The sequence below is a fragment of the Erythranthe guttata genome, chromosome 3, assembly GCF_056151865.1.
Source record: "Erythranthe guttata isolate IM_541 chromosome 3, IM_541, whole genome shotgun sequence".
Taxonomy (NCBI): Eukaryota; Viridiplantae; Streptophyta; class Magnoliopsida; order Lamiales; family Phrymaceae; genus Erythranthe; species Erythranthe guttata.
Window position 1 is genome coordinate 11,987,612 of NC_142535.1, and position 13,285 is coordinate 12,000,896.

A 13,285-nucleotide genomic window follows, 5' to 3' on the forward strand; every position below is an offset into this window, starting at 1 on the left:
ATATATATTTCAGTTACGTACGTGGATACAAGTCGCTCGTAGTGGAGTATGTATAGTTTGAGTATTGAGTAGATTGAGTGGTTGATGACTCGAACTGATTAGAACTATACTCCGGATGAGGGGCTGAAGTCCCTGAAAAGGAAAACCCGGGCTCCTTTGGAATAGGTAGCGTTATCGTGGAACTACCGAGCATTACAGCAACTGAAGCCATTGTTGGTCTGTCATCTGCATCTGGTTGAACACACAACAAAGCAATGTGAATACATTTCATCATATCCGGTTGAGCCCCACAAGTTTCCATCAGAATCGGGTCGACTATGTCCGCAGTCGTTCCCTCGCGCCAACTTCTCCAAGCCTAATGAAAAAAATATTTAATTTTGTTCAAATGTAAAAATATAATGTTTGTGTTCAAATTAGAGACCATATAGGTTAATAAGTTGTACTCACATAACTCAAAAGTTCTCCTAATTTTTCTCCGTTGCGAACAAATATCTTTCTCTGGCCAGTTATGATCTCCAAGACAATGACACCGAAGCTAAAAACGTCTGACTTGACGGAGAATTTCCCGTCAGTTGTGTATTCTGGTGCCATATATCCACTGCAATATACAACCGCGATCACTAATTAAGAAATATACATTTTGGACAATGATTGCATATAAAAGGGTGTAAGTGATCATACAGTGCGTGCGTATGAGCAATTACGAGTGTATTCCTCAAATATATATAACAAAACGTTATGGTAGACTTACAATGTTCCAACGATTCTGTTGGTACATTCTATAGTAGCGTCGGGAGCAACTAATCTTGCCGTACCGAAATCTGCGATTTTAGGATTCATATTTTCATCAAGAAGGATGTTGCTCGCCTTGAGATCACGATGAATAATCATGAGCCTGGAATCTTCATGCAAATATAGAACCCCCTTTGCAATACCTATGATGATTTTGTAACGACTATCCCAATCCAATTGAGAGGATTTAGTCCGATCTACGTGTCCAAAAATTAAGTTATATATGTTAGCTTAGCGGTATAACATAACTAAATGATGAAAGTAAAAATAATATCTTACCAAATAAGATTTGGTCTAGGCTTCCATTTGGGACGAACTCGTATACAAGAAGACGCTCGATTCCTTGAATGGAGAAACCCAAAAGCCTAACTAAATTCCTATATGTTGGAGCTTGGCTAGTAACAAGACCTCATTCTTGAATTCCATGTCACCTTGACCTGAATCCTTCGACAATCTTTTCACTGCTATTTCTTGCCCACGTACCATTTTCCCCTGCGATCATAAATCATTGAAAAACAAGTATATACGTTTCATGTACTAATATTAACAGTGATGCGAGTAAATGATCAATGTACCATATAAACAGCTCCGAAAGCACCTTGGCCGAGTTTGTTATCATCTGAGAAATTATTCGTCGCACTTTTAATTTTGCCAAAATCATGTTGTATGGATTCTGTGGTACTGATCTCACCCGAAACTTCACCAACAAACGAGAATATTACTAATTGAGTTTGATTCATTTTGACGATTTATTTATTTCAAAAGCCAACATATATGAAAAGTACAAATACAAATAGTAACACTTACATTCAGGATTGATCATCTCATTTGCCTTGTGTTTCAGAATTCTCTTCAGGACAAAGATGCCAACACCGAGAGCCAGAAATATAAATGCAACGACCGGAACAACAATGATGATTTTTACATTCTTACTTTTTGCTGCAAAGTTAAGTGAAAAAGAATTTGTCAACTCACCTGATTTTAATGTGATTTGCAGACAACAAATTGATTTTTGAAATTTCATGCTTAGGTTGGGCATGGGTCGGTTTTATCGGCCAACCGACCCACTTTCGACCCTGCTTCTTTCGGTCGATAATTTTTTTGGTCGATAATTTTGTTGTCGGGCCCTTAATTTTAACCGACACATATATAATGGATAGGTCGGTGGTTTTTAGTGTACTCAAAGTCAGTTGGCCGATATTATCGGCCTACCGACTTTTTTAATAATTTTTATTTTATTATAAATATTTAATTGTAATATCTTTTAACGTTAAAATAATATATAAAAGATGTTAAAACTCAAAAACTCAAAACACAACCACCACCCATTGATTAGCCGACAAAATCAATTGCCAACCATTATCCGACCCATATTGGTCGGGCCGATAATAGTTTTCTATTTTCAGCAAAATCGGGTGGTCAGTTCAGGTAAATAATTGGCCGATAATTACCGGACCCGACCTGACCCATGTCCGACCCTACCAATACCTAATCCAACTAGGGATGCAATGGGGCCGGCATTACAATCCCCATCCCCATCCCCATCCCCGTCTCACTCAAAATTCCCAGATGGTTTATATTGTGTATCGCCGAACAATTCCCGTGGATATCATGTAGGTAGTCGTCCCAAAAAATAATACCCGATTTTTTTAATTGCATAAATTGTCATGTAATGTCTTAAAATGAAACATAACTAATTCAAAAATTAAATTACTTTATTTCTTATTAATTAACCAAAACATCACCAATAACATCATCTTCTCGACTGATGAAGCTAAAGAATAGCACACCTAGGGTAGTATAGAAAAGAGCTGGGAGAGCAAAGCGGATCAGTAGCTTGATAACTTGATGCTCCTGAGGTCCCTGCGAAAAGAGCACACGTGAACTAAGCCGGGGGTTGATCCGGCGGAAACCCCTCCGACGCTCAAGTCAGATGTACGGATCGTAGAGAGAGTAGAGAGAATAAACTCGTAGTGGATTATCAGTTAAAATGAGAACGTACCTTTACGAATGAATAAACCATCTATTTATATATCGTTAAATGGGTTGGGCTTACTTTGTTGGGCTCAAGCCTTATTTTGAAGGAGCTTGGGCTTTCGTGTAATGGGCCCACATGTATGTGATTGGGCGTTCTTGCAATGGGCCTAATTGGTAGATAAATTTGAGGGCCCATTGGGCCGGCCCATTTAGGTATATCATTAAGCCCCCCAACTCTCGGTTCGAGACGGGGACGTGGTAGAGGGATCCGGGTCGTGTCGAGAGTTAATTGCGGCGTTTGATTGAATTGTTTCCGTTGGTGGTGAATTAATTCCTTAATTTAAGTAAGGAATAATTGTATTTATTTGGCAGCGGGGTATATATTTAAGGGTTTTAAATAATATACCAGTGCCAGATAAATAGACTATTTTGCCGGTGGAAAGATTTAAATTGCATCTCTGCGTAATAAACATGGGTAAGCACTTTTAAACTTAGGTCTTCCTTGTGTTCTCTTCTTTTATTCTATAGCGGTAGAGTAAAATATTTTTTTGTTTCTTGATTATTTGTGCGGAGAAATTTTTTTTTTTTTTTTTTTTTTTTGTCATGTCGAATCCGGGTAAGTCGAAATCTTTACGAATTAAACTTCGAGATCCGCTTGAAGTTGGCGAGAAATCTTTTGGTTCCGTGAGCATGGAACGCGAGAAGGTAGTAGTATCGGATGCGAAAATCGGATCCTCGTTGGCTAGTGCACGGATCGAGCCGAAAAGGGTGGTTGTCGGTACGGTGGCTGCTGCCGTCGGCTTGAGCCGTGCGGCCCCCTGCCATGGTTTGGGAGAGTGCGCGCGCTTCGAGGGAGCCAAAGGAGCTGGTGGCTCGGCTTTGAATAGTGGCTTGGTAGTTGGTACTTTGACCGAGGATAGGAGAGAGAGGGAGATGGGGGCTGCTGATGTGATTGGTTCTTTGACCAAGGAGAGGAGAGAGAGAGAGACTAGGCCTGCTGATGTAGAGGTGGATGGTGCATTGACCGAGGTGAGGAGAGAGAGAGATATTACTCTGCTGACGCGCGCGCCTCCCGAGGCACGCGCGCGCGCGTCAGCTGACTGGACAGAGAGAGAGGATCGCGTGGGTGGGTCACATCAGGGGCGACGCGCGCGCGTGTGATGGTGCTGGGGCTGCTTCGCGTGGCAGGACTTTGGGGGAAAGCGTGGGAGCGCGTGAGGCAGCTTCCGGAGGGGTTTTTCGGGCGCGTGAGGAAGGTTTTGACTCAATTAATGACGTGAGTGGGAGCCTGGGAGGAGCGTCGGAAGGCGAGAAATTATTGAATCTTGGAGTGACGATGTAGAAGTGCGTAACAATATTAATTATTACCCTACTGTTGATGAAGCGAATTCCAGTGGACGTCGCTATGGGCGTCGAGTCGTGGATTTTGGGAGCGATAGTGATGATTCGAATCAAGCTCCTTTGGCGAATGATCATGCGGTGCCAAGTAGTGAAGTTGAGGTGACGGATGAAGAGGAGGAGGAAGATGATATTTCGCCAGGTGATGTTGAGGTTGACACGAGGAGGCAAAAGAAAATTAAGCCAATTAATTTGGACTTAATTAATTTTGACAGTGTATTGACTGAAGAGCATTTGCATTCTATTCGTCGTTTATCTGGAGCGCCGAGTAATGTCGAGTTGTTGTTGCCTCGGAAGGGCGATCGCTTGTATTCGCCACCCGATGGGTTTCATACGGTATTTTTGGGGTACTTGACGTGCACATCTCAGATTACACCGCATCCTACCTTGTTGAAGGTTTGCGAGGAATTCAAGATTGGGTACAGTCAGCTAACGCCCACTGCTGTTCTGATGTTCCAGGCATTTCATTTTAGGGTGGTTCGAGTAGGTCTGCCTGTGTCTGTGAGTTTATTCAAGGCGTTATTTACGTTACATCGGCCCACTAAGATGCCTTTCTTTTGCTTTCATCCTCGCGTTCATTACCAATTCGTGAAGAGTGTGAAGCTATCTTTGGGGAAATGGAAGACCTATTTTTTTTACGTGAGGGCTCCCACTTTTGACGTTCCCGTAGTTTGGAATCCTACGTGTGAGAGTTTCGCGATAACTGCAAATATGGCGAAGAGGATTGAGGAATCTGGGTTGTGCGATGTGGAATTTGATCCGAGGAGTTTGATACCGACGGTGGAGGGTCAGCATCGTATATCCTTTTGTTGCCTTGAATTGTTTTTTTGTTTTTTGTTTTTTTTTTTTTTTTTTTTTTTATTTTATTTTTGTAGTTCTTTGGTCATGTATACCTCATGTTTCTTATGTGTTTGTTATCTTTTGTAGATGGTGGTATCACCTTTGCGGCACTTCGAGCGAAGGCGAATGGGACGTCGAAGAAGGCATCGAAGAAGGTTCCCTCTAAGTTGGGAGGTTCTTCGAATGGTTTGCCTCGCGATGAGGTTCATGTAGAAAGTTCTCGAGTAGTAGCAGATGATCGTAGCAGTGCTGGGGTAGTGGAAGAGCGTCCACCGAAGAGGGATCGTGGCAAGGGAAAGATGGTGGATAGTGAGTATGTGGCTGTGCATAAGCGTCCACGGGTAGATCCAGAGGAGACTTATGCTTTCCATGGTGGAGGAGGGAAACAATTGTTTACCTATGGTGTGAATCGCGACGGTAAGGAGTCGTATTGGGATGTGTCGGACCATGATTTGCCCTTGTTGAGTACCGAGGGATTTGTTCGGGAGTATGATCGCGCTCGGATGTCTGGTAAGGGTCCTTCTCACATGTTGGAGTTAGCCGGTGGGGACATCTGTCGGGTGAGTCTTTGTTTACTTAAAACAAGATTAGACGTTACTCCCTCTCTTCCTTGTGTAAATTTTTTTTTTTTTTTTTTTTTTTTTTTAGTTGGTAGCGACTTGGAGATACCTCGTGGAGCACGGTAGGAATGCGGAAGCTAGTAAGGAAGAGGATCGGGCTCGAAGTCAAGCACGTGAGGATGAGCTTCTAAGTCAGTTGGAGGAAGCGCGGTCCGATCTCGCTCTACGCTCTGAAGAGCTTGCTCGGAGGACAGAGGAGCTTGCTGAGAGGACGGAGGAGCTCGAGGTTATCCGGGGTGATGCGAAGGCTTATAAAGATGATGTTCATAAGTTGAACGAATGCTACGATCAGCTCAAAGAGAAATATGAAGCTGAGAAGGCGACTGGGAAGAGGTTCCTCGCGACATCAGGTGGTGCGACTTATAAGGAGTCCATTGTGGAGGAGACTAAAGCTAGTTTCCGAGGTAGTGATGAGTGTGCTGCTATGATTGAGGAGCACGCATTGGCTGTAGTTTATAAGCCATTAGTGCGTGCTTGTCGCAAATATCTGCGCGATGCGGGTGGGATCAGCGAGGAAGTGATTCGTGGAATGGAAGCTGGCATATCCGATGAAGAGGAGGATGAAGTAGATGTTAATGGGACGGACACAGAGGTCGTGAACGACATGGTTGCGGATGACTCCACCGTGGGTACGTCGTCCGCTCGCGGTAGGGGAGCTTAGACTTAGTTGCTAGGATAGTTATCTTTCTCCCCCCTTTATTTTTATCACTATTATGTTCTTTTTTTTATGGATTTCTTAGTTTGTTTTTATCGCTGATGTAGATGGGTATGTCCACTACTCTTTCATTTGATTTTCTGCCTTGTTTGACTTTGAAATTTAATATTTCGATTTATTTATTTTGACATTGTCAAGAATTATTGCGTTGCTTATATGTATTTACACTTAGCATTGTACGCGATGTACTTGAGGAGGGGATCAGTCTCCCAAGGTTTTTGTTAAGGGTCGTGCCCTTTGTTCGGACCGCTTGGGTCTTAAATATATTTGTCCGTGGCCACGTTTTAAAATGAACACCTCGTTAAACAAGTGAAGGGACTTAGATAATCCAGCTGGCCAGGCTATATGGATTATCTAAATCTCTCTAAGTGTTTATAGGGTGGTATTGAATTAGACTCATGATGAGAAGTAGTTCATATCGATGTAAAGGCACAGATAGTAAAACGAAAATTGTGATATATTTGATGATAGCAAAGGAGAATTGTTACAAGCCTATGTGAGGCGAATTTAAATAAATCGCTAATGCGATGGGCCTATATGAGGCGGAGGTAACTAGCTACTGCTAAAGCAATAAATTGTCTTGATAATAAAAGAAAAATTCTTCTGAGTGATTGTGCTACACTTGTTCTTCTTCCACGTCTTCTTTGTACTTGGTCGTTTCACTGTGCGGATGGTAGATTGACTTCTTTTGGTGTCTCTGTGCCTGTCAAGTACAATTGAGAAAAGGAGAATCTATTTAATCGTTTGTATTGATGATGTAGTAATTGAAGCTATGGTGATGTGTATTGCTCTTTCATGTACCCTACTACGGGGGTTGATATTTCTTTCGCGCGCTCCCAGATATGAAATGAATTCGTGAGTTGTTGCGAGTTGCTATGCAATCCTGCCTGCTGGTGGGATTATTTTGTCACGTTAGTAATCGTAAATAAGATTATCTGTGTGTTGAATTCTAGTAGGAGTATAGTTACCCTTGGTGATGTGGTATGGAGTGTCTTCGATCAAGCAGCGCATTGATTGATTCATATACGTCCTCACATAGTAGGTTCTCGACCTGTAAGGAGACGATGGGATGTGATTATAAATTTCTGATGTAAGTAACAATTACTAGCCCCCCAGCTTAGGCGGGACGTTAACGCACCTTTTTAAGTGGTGTCAAATTTCCAACCATGTAGAAGCAGCTTTACAAGACGAGTGACGTGGAAGGTCGTGGAGCCTGCATGGGTGACAATTCGTAAGTAACTTTCGTATAGAAGAAATATGGATGATGATCTCAACTGATCTGAGGTAAGGTATATGTATACCTTAGGCGTAGAACCGTTTGAGGTTCCCTATATTCCATGTTCTGGGTATAGGGTGTCCGTCAATGTTCTCGAGGCGATATGCTCCAGTGTTGACCACTTTTGTGATTTTGTATGGTCCTTCCCACTTTGGGTCGAGCTTACCAACGGGGTGAGAGGCTTCAGCTTTTCGGAGGACTAGATCTCCGACTTGAAAGGAGCGAGGGCGAACCTTTGAGTTATATGCCTTGGCCATGCGTGATTTATACATCTGTTGTCGGATGTATGCGATCTCACGTAACTCATCTACGAGGTCTAGGCTTCCCCGCATAGCCTCTTCATTAGCTGTTGGGTCATAGTTGGTGACTCGCCAAGATGGTTCTCCGATTTCGACGGGTGCGATTGCCTCTGTTCCGAAAGCTAGATTGAAGGGAGACTCTCCAGTTGCTGCTCTTGGGGTTGTGCGATAAGCCCATAGTGCGTTAGGCAATTCGTCTACCCACTTCCCTTTGGCACTTCCAAGCCTTGTCTTGAGGTGTTGGAGTATGGTGCGATTCGTGACCTCCGTCTGGCCGTTAGCTTGTGGATTGGCTACGGATGTAAAGAACTGTTTGATGTCTAAGCCGAGGCACCAATTCTTTACTTTGTCACCACAAAATTGGGTTCCGTTATCTGAGATAATGGAGCGTGGGATTCCAAAGCGACAGACGATGTTCTTCCATAGGAATTGGATGACTTCTTCTTCTCGGATGCGTGCTAAGGGTTCGGCTTCCACCCATTTGGTGAAGTAGTCTACTGCTACGATGAGGTATTTACGTCCTCCTGTGGCGGGCGGGAATGGTCCGACTAAATCCATTCCCCATTGGGCGAAAGGGATGGGGCTGTCAATTGGCTGCATTAATGCCGCTGGCAGGTGAGGAATATTTGCATGCTCTTGGCAAGGCTTACACTTTCGGACCAACTTCTTCGCGTCTTCATGCATCGTTGGCCAATAGTATCCTTGCCTCAGTAGTTTGAGAGCTAAGGTCCTCCCGCTTAAGTGATTGCCGCAGATGCCTTCGTGTACTTCTCTAAGTACGTAATCCGCTGTGGTCGGGTCGAGGCACTTGAGGTAGGGGAATGAGAACCCTCGTTTGTATAATTCTTCTCCCACTATGACGAAGCGGGCGGCTCTCGTCTTTAACTTTCGTGCTTCGGTGGGATCTGTTGGGAGTTCTCCCTTCTTGAGATATTTCAGGATTGGAGTGAACCAGCATGGTGCATCCTCTTCGGTGTACTGTACTTCAGTGGGTGAAGTTATCTCCGGCTGGAGTGAGGTGAGGAGCGTCACCTTCCGACTTCCGATGCTAGCCATGGAGCTTCCCAGCCTAGCTAGTTTGACAGCGTGGACGTTATTGGAGCGAGGTACTTGTCTTATCTCGTAGCTCTCGAATTTAGATAAGAGAGTGTGTGCGAGAGCTAAATATTTCGCCATGGTGTCTTCTTTAGCCTCGTAAACTCCGAGTATTTGATTGACGACGAGCTGAGAGTCGCTTTGGATTAGGAGCTTGTGCGCTCCGGCTGCTAGGGCGAGGCGGATTCCCGCTATCAGTGCTTCGTATTCGGCAACGTTGTTTGAGGCTGTGAATTCGAATCGCTGCGCATATTCGAATTCGTCTCCGTCGGGGTTCGTTAGGACGATACCCGCTCCACCTTCTGTGGCAGTGGAAGACCCATCGACGCTAATGGACCAAGTAGGTAGAGAGGTGCTTTCTTCTACACCGGTCATTTCGACTAAAAAATCAGCCAATATTTGTGCCTTGATAGCTGGGCGGGGTTTAAATTCCACTCCATATTCACTTAACTCTATTGCCCATTTTGCTAATCGTCCGGATGTTTCGGGACTTCTTAGTATTTGCTTCAGAGGGTAATTGGTGAGAACTACCACCTGATGTGATTGGAAGTAAGGTCGGAGCTTCCGAGCTGCGTTGATGAGGGCGAGAGCGAGTTTCTCCATGTTGGTGTAACGTTGTTCGGCTCCTTGGAGGGCGCGACTTATGTAGTATATGGGTTGGTGACCCTTTTCTCCATCTCGGATGAGGACTGCGCTGACGGCATTAGCTGATGTAGCTAAGTATAGTAGGAGGGTGTCTCCGGGCTGAGGTTTCGTGAGCAGGGGTGGGGATGCTAAGTATGACTTCAGCTCAACGAATGCCTTTTGACATGCCTCATCCCATTCGAACTTTTTTCCTTCCCTTAAAATCTTGAAAAAGGGGAGCGCCTTGTCTGCTGATCTTGAAATGAATCTGTTCAGGGATGCCAAGCAGCCGTTGAGCTGTTGAACTTTCTTGATCGAGGTTGGTGGAGCCATGGAGGTGATGGCTTCGATTTTTGCGGGATTAGCTTCGATTCCCCGCTGCGAAATCATATAACCCAAAAATTTGCCTCCCCGAACTCCGAATGAACATTTGAGGGGGTTCAGCTTCATCTTATATTTTCGCAAGGTGGCAAAACACTGATCCAGATCAGTTAGGTGGTCCGAGACCTTGACGCTTTTGACGAGCATGTCGTCGATGTACACCTCCATACTTTTACCAATCTGATCCGCGAACATTTTGTTCACTAGACGCTGGTAGGTGGCTCCTGCGTTTTTTAACCCGAAGGGCATGACTTGATAGCAGTAGATGCCTTGATCAGTGATGAAACTGGCCCTCTCTTGATCTTCTGGCGCAAGTAAGATCTGGTTGTACCCTTGGTATGCGTCGAGGAAGCTGAGGAGCTCGCATCCCGAGGTCGAATCGATGAGTTGATCGATTCTAGGTAGAGGAAAAGGGTCCTTAGGACAAGCTTTGTTGAGGTCGGTGAAGTCTACGCATAGTCTCCACTTACCGCCTGGCTTAGGAACGAGTACTACGTTTGACAACCATTCAGGGTACTGAACTGGTCGTATGTGGCCTGCTTCAAGGAGTTTTGCCACTTCCGCTTTGATATGCTTGTTGCGTTCGGGACCGAATGTCCGTTTTCTTTGTTTGACTGGCTTCAATCGTTTGTCGACGTTGAGCCGGTGCAGAGCTACCTGAGGGGGAATGCCCGACAAATCTTGGGCTTTCCAAGCGAACACATCTCCATTGTGCCGCAAGAATTTAACCAAATGCTTCTCGATCTCGGGATCTAAATCGGATCCAATGCGTAGGGTTTTGGAGCTATCTCCAGGGGTGAGCTCTATGAGCTTAAGCTCTTCGACAGCTGCTAGCTTGATGCTATCGTCCGGTACACTGATGAGGATTTCTTTATTGTCCTCAATGATCGCATTGACCCACTTCCGTTTGTCGGATTTTTGGGTGTCGTCTCCCCTTCCGGGTGCTTTAGGCTTCTTGGAGGATTCTCGTAGGGCCCTTGCATAGCACTCTCGGGCGAGACGTCTGTCTCCAAGTATCTCTCCCATTCCATAGGGAGTAGGGAATTTCCACTTCTGATGGTAGGAAGAAGGTACGGATTTGAATGTATGGATGGCTGGCCTTCCTAAGATGATGTTGTAGGGAGATGGCTTGTCGACGATGAGGAATTTGATTAGCTTGGTGATTCGACAAGGGTCTTCCCCTAAAGAGACGGGCAGCTCTACCTCTCCCATGGATAAGATGCCTTCCCCTGTGAATCCTTTCAGGGGTGTGGAGACTGGATTAAACCGGGCATTATCTATGCCTAGCTGCTTAAAAGCGTGGAGGTACATGATGTCAGCTGAGCTTCCACCGTCCACTAATATCTTCTTGACCAAGAAGTTGGCCACCGTTGTTGTTACTACCAATGCATCGACATGGTCTTCATCTGGACCTTCGAGGTCGGAGGAGTTGAAGACTATGCTGTGATCAGGTCTTCGTATTTGATATATGCGTTCGGATGGAGAAGCGCGTTCTTGATTCATGCGCGCTGATCGAGCGAGTGTGCGTCTTGCATTCTGTGAATCGCCCCCCGCCGGTCCTCCGGAGATGAAGGAGATGATTCCCCGGGTAGGCTGGTTATCGTTGTTATCTAGGTCACGTCGATGACCCCCATCTTCTCGTCTTTGTTGTTGATCTCGATTGTTATCTCGGCGTGGAGGATCATCACGGCGTTTATTTCGCGGCTTGTCGACGTATTCGCCTAAATGGCCCTGTTTGATCAGCCTCTCAATCGCTATTTTGAGTTGTGCACACTCTTCCGTAGTATGCCCTTTGTCCTTATGGAATCGACAATAACGATCCGATTTTTCTCGCTTTGCGTTTGGCTGCATAGGACGTGGAGGTTCTGCTAAACCTTTCTGCTCTATCACGTGAAGGATTTCCGTGAGGCGAGCGTTTAGCGGAGTGAACCTATTGTAGGAGGAAGAGGGTTGGCCTTGAGGTGGTAGTGGTGGACGTCGATCATCGCGCCTCCTATTGTCCTAACGGTCATCTTCCCTTTTTCTTTTAGGAGGAGCATGGGTAGAGGCTTCCTCTATCCGGACGTATTTTTCGGCTCGATTCAGCAACTCCTCTAAGTTGCCTGGGGGTCTTCCGGCGATAGATTCTTTGAATCTACCAGGTTTCAAGTTCTGTTGCATAATCCCGGAAAGCATGTCTTGCCCCACACTGGGGACTTCATGGACGGCCTCTACGAAACGCTTAATGTAGTTGCGGAGCGTTTCGTTATCTCTCTGTACTACAGAGAAAAGATGAGCGGGGGTCTTGGCATATTGTTTGTTGATGGCGAATTGGTTGGTGAATCGGGTCGACAACCGAGAGAAGGTGTCAATGGACCCTATGGGTAGGGAGTTGAACCAATTCATTGCCCTCTTGGAGAGAGTGGTGCGGAACATTTTGCACATCGCAGCATCCGTCGGGCCATATAAATCCGCCATGGCACTGAATTTCTCTATATGTTCCTGTGGGTCGGTGGTCCCTTCAAATTGAGGTAACCCCGAGATCTTTACTCCTTGAGGTAATACCTCGTTGAGAATGTCTACAGTGAAGGGACTGCGTCTTGTTGGGAGAGGCATTCTTTCACCCATTTGATTATTTGGTTGGGAGAAAGGGTTTTGGCGAGACATTCGGCTGTTTACCTCGCCTTCTCCCTCGTTAAAGAGAGGGACTCTCGGTGGTGATGCGTTCCCCCGAAGGGGTGAGCGCCGACGTTGTTGTCTGGGCTGTGCTCCTCTGTGATTAGTAGATAGCTGCACTCGGGACCGTGGGTCCGACGTAGAGGAGGAGACGCTTATTTGATTCTGGATTGGCGGTGGAGCCACATGTGGTACTATAGGTGGAGCTTGTGCCGGTATCGCATTGGGAGCGTTTGCTCCCATCGTGGCGATATATTGAGTTACGGCCTCCATGGCGGCGCGAGTAGAAGCTTCCGCTATCATGCGTTGGAGCGCGTCCTCAGTTATTTGAACCGTTCGAGGAGCAGGGAGTGGTGGATCGGCGAGTGGTGGGTCCCGAGGGGGGATCACCTGAACCTCGCGAGGTGGATCTGCAGCACGTGGAGGAGGTGGCTCCGCGGCACGTGGAGGAAGTGGCTCCGCGGCGCGTGGAGGAGGTGGTATGCCAGATCCTCCACGGACGGGAAGATTATTAGCCGTGTCATTTTCTCTCCGAGCTGACGCCTCAGGAGGATCTTGTTGGCTACGTGATCTGGTTTGCATCTTTCCCACAGACGGCGCCAAAATGATGAAG

General features: G+C 45.8%; 1 pseudogene across 1 annotated transcript; it reads right to left on the minus strand.

Annotated features, from left to right (window-relative positions):
* LOC148771800 (cysteine-rich receptor-like protein kinase 15) lies at window positions 1–2,262 on the minus strand (annotated as a pseudogene). Its single transcript, XR_016030161.1, has 7 exons — window positions 2,244–2,262; window positions 1,600–1,731; window positions 1,368–1,489; window positions 1,032–1,284; window positions 752–994; window positions 448–598; window positions 1–355 (listed from the first exon to the last, which is right to left on the minus strand). The product of XR_016030161.1 is annotated as a cysteine-rich receptor-like protein kinase 15 (transcript).
* Between the last annotated feature and the right edge of the window lie 11,023 nt (window positions 2,263–13,285).